Here is a 2,604-nt window from a genome sequence, read left to right as displayed (position 1 = left end):
GATGTTATCCTGTGCCGTGTGCAAAGCAAAGCGAAGTCTAAATAAGGTAAACACGAAGTCCTCATTAACCCGACGACTTCGAGAACTCCACTCGACTGAGAATATCTCCAACACACTTACATCCTCTTTCTTTCCTTTTCTCCTTAAAACCTTTTTCCCCATCCGTCATCCGTCTTCTCTCCTCCGCCGCTCCTCTTCACTCTCTTTCTGGCCCTTTTCCCCCTTACATATTTAGATATATCGGTCCATATCACTTATGGAATTTGCCCTTCGCCGAATCTATCTCACTAACTATCTATCTCCAAACGTCTCCCCCGCATCCAGCCAGCTAAGCCTCCCCATCCGAGATCGAAGCCACTGATATCCGTCGACTGCGTCCGTAGAAAAATGCACCCAAATCCGTAGATACGGACCCAAATATCCGCACTTCCCGTCACCACTAATAACGGGCCCATATTTTACGAAATACGTCAACACTGCATGAATCCCAAACAAATCATAAGTCCACCCTCTCGATACAGTTTTCATCCCCAAATATATGAAACAAGCCAAAATCTATTTGCAAACAACTATTATTTTTCAACTCGTTGCCATAGTTCTAACTTTCATGTGGTTAATTATATTGTTAACTATTGTAATGTAACTAATTAAGATTTAAAAAAATACCGCCAAAACATGTATTTATATCTTAGCTTAGTAATTTAGGGTCAAAATCAAAATCATGATCTAAATCATTGTGATATGTTTATAATGCATACTAATTTTCTTTGTCATATTGCTTAGAACGCAACATTTCTAAACTCATTAAATATCTTATTTTAAGTAAGAAGTTCAAATCACAATACTTATATATTATAATTAAAACAAAATCATAATTTAAGTGTGTCAAAGTTAAAAACACTGCTCTAAATTATTATCATGTTTATTATGACGTCTGAAATCCTCTGTTTTCCCTATTGGTAAGCAAAATTTCATACATATAAAAAATAGATAAATAAAAAATATCCTTTGACTATATTTTCTTACTCAGTGTAATAAAGAATAGTATTTTTTTTGTAGGATAATTAACGTTGTATTATAAATTGTTACTTTTATGATATGCAAGAATATTAATATATCAAATGTTGATTGTTAAGTATCTATGTCTATAGAATTAAGCGTTTATTAATCATAATTAAATAAAATGGAACGTGCCCAAAAAGAACTGAACGGTAGTTTACGTGGGATTTTTTTGTTTGTTTAAATGATTTACGTTTTCAACTGAGCAGTTGAAACAATGTTTTCACTTGGTTCAAATTTTAAAATATGCATGTTCTTAAATTTATTACGAATATAACGCGATATTAATTTAATAGCGGCAATTAATCAATGCTGTCTGTCATTATTCATATGGTAACAATGGCAAATTATCTATAATTGCTGTTAATGAGGTAAAATTACGCTATGCCAATGTATATTTTAACTAATATTTTATGGTAAACATTGTTCGGATATTTCTTCGTAAAACTTGCAATCACATCAAATATTGCAAAAAGTATATTTATACTAAATTCTAAATATTATTCAATACATTTTTTACGACTCTGTACGTTATTTATTTATAAAGTATGTATGAGTCATGGAATTCGTAAATTTATTAAATTATACGGAAATAAGTATAGAATGTAGTTAAGTTCGAATAGAACTTTTTTTAAAGAGTTTTACTGTTCTTTAAAAAAAGGGGTTCAAAATGAAATAAGCATCTGCAGGAGCTTCAAAATGCCACTTAGAAGAAGTTTATCTTGATTTATATCTGCTCACACATTCATTCCGTACATAAAATTCTCAAACGGTTTGAGGCTCCGTAGTATTTTTGAGAAAAAATACTTTTCTCGGAATAAAGGTGACTTAATAAAAACCACAGAATGTGTGAACGAAAACAAGGTACAAATATTACAGACTTAAAATACTTTTTTTTCTTAATTCGTGCATATTTTTGAATGTCTTTGTTTATGTGTAATTTGTTGCAAGTCAATTTTGGGTGAAAATACCAATAACTTCATTTGTATAATTATTGTAAAAATTATTGTTTCTTATAATTTATATATTTAAAGTAATATAGTATATCTTTTACTGAATATAAAAAATGAATTGAAATTATTGATCTAAATGTAATTTGGATCTGCTAAAGGTAATATGAATGAACTTAATTTAATTTAAATTGGATAAAGTTATTAATTGTATATAGTATGCATAATGTTGACAAGCTAATAGATTGGAATGAACATCTTGTGTGAATTTGGAAGATAAAATGTATTTGTTGAATGAGTTCAGATAAGATTTTCTGAAATAAATATAATACAAATGAGAAGAAATAAAGTTTATCTGATATATGGTGAGATTATTTTTGTCGGGGAAAAAAGGAAGGAAAATCACATTAGCGTTTCTCATTTCATTAAGTGATGTATCTATTATTGGTTTGCGAGCTAAGTGTATTTTTTTCTGACCTCGTCGTTTTTCCTTTTAAAAGAGGATGAAATAAAAATAAAGAATCTGGTGAGTAATGGCTTAGCAGGGTTGAGAACGAAATATCTAACATTTAAAAGGAACGACCTTTTAAATCGT

This window comes from Nicrophorus vespilloides, unplaced genomic scaffold (genome assembly GCF_001412225.1).
Source record: "Nicrophorus vespilloides isolate i.1.1-1 unplaced genomic scaffold, Nicve_v1.0, whole genome shotgun sequence".
Lineage (NCBI taxonomy): Eukaryota > Metazoa > Arthropoda > Insecta > Coleoptera > Silphidae > Nicrophorus > Nicrophorus vespilloides.
This window is presented reverse-complemented; position numbering follows the sequence as displayed.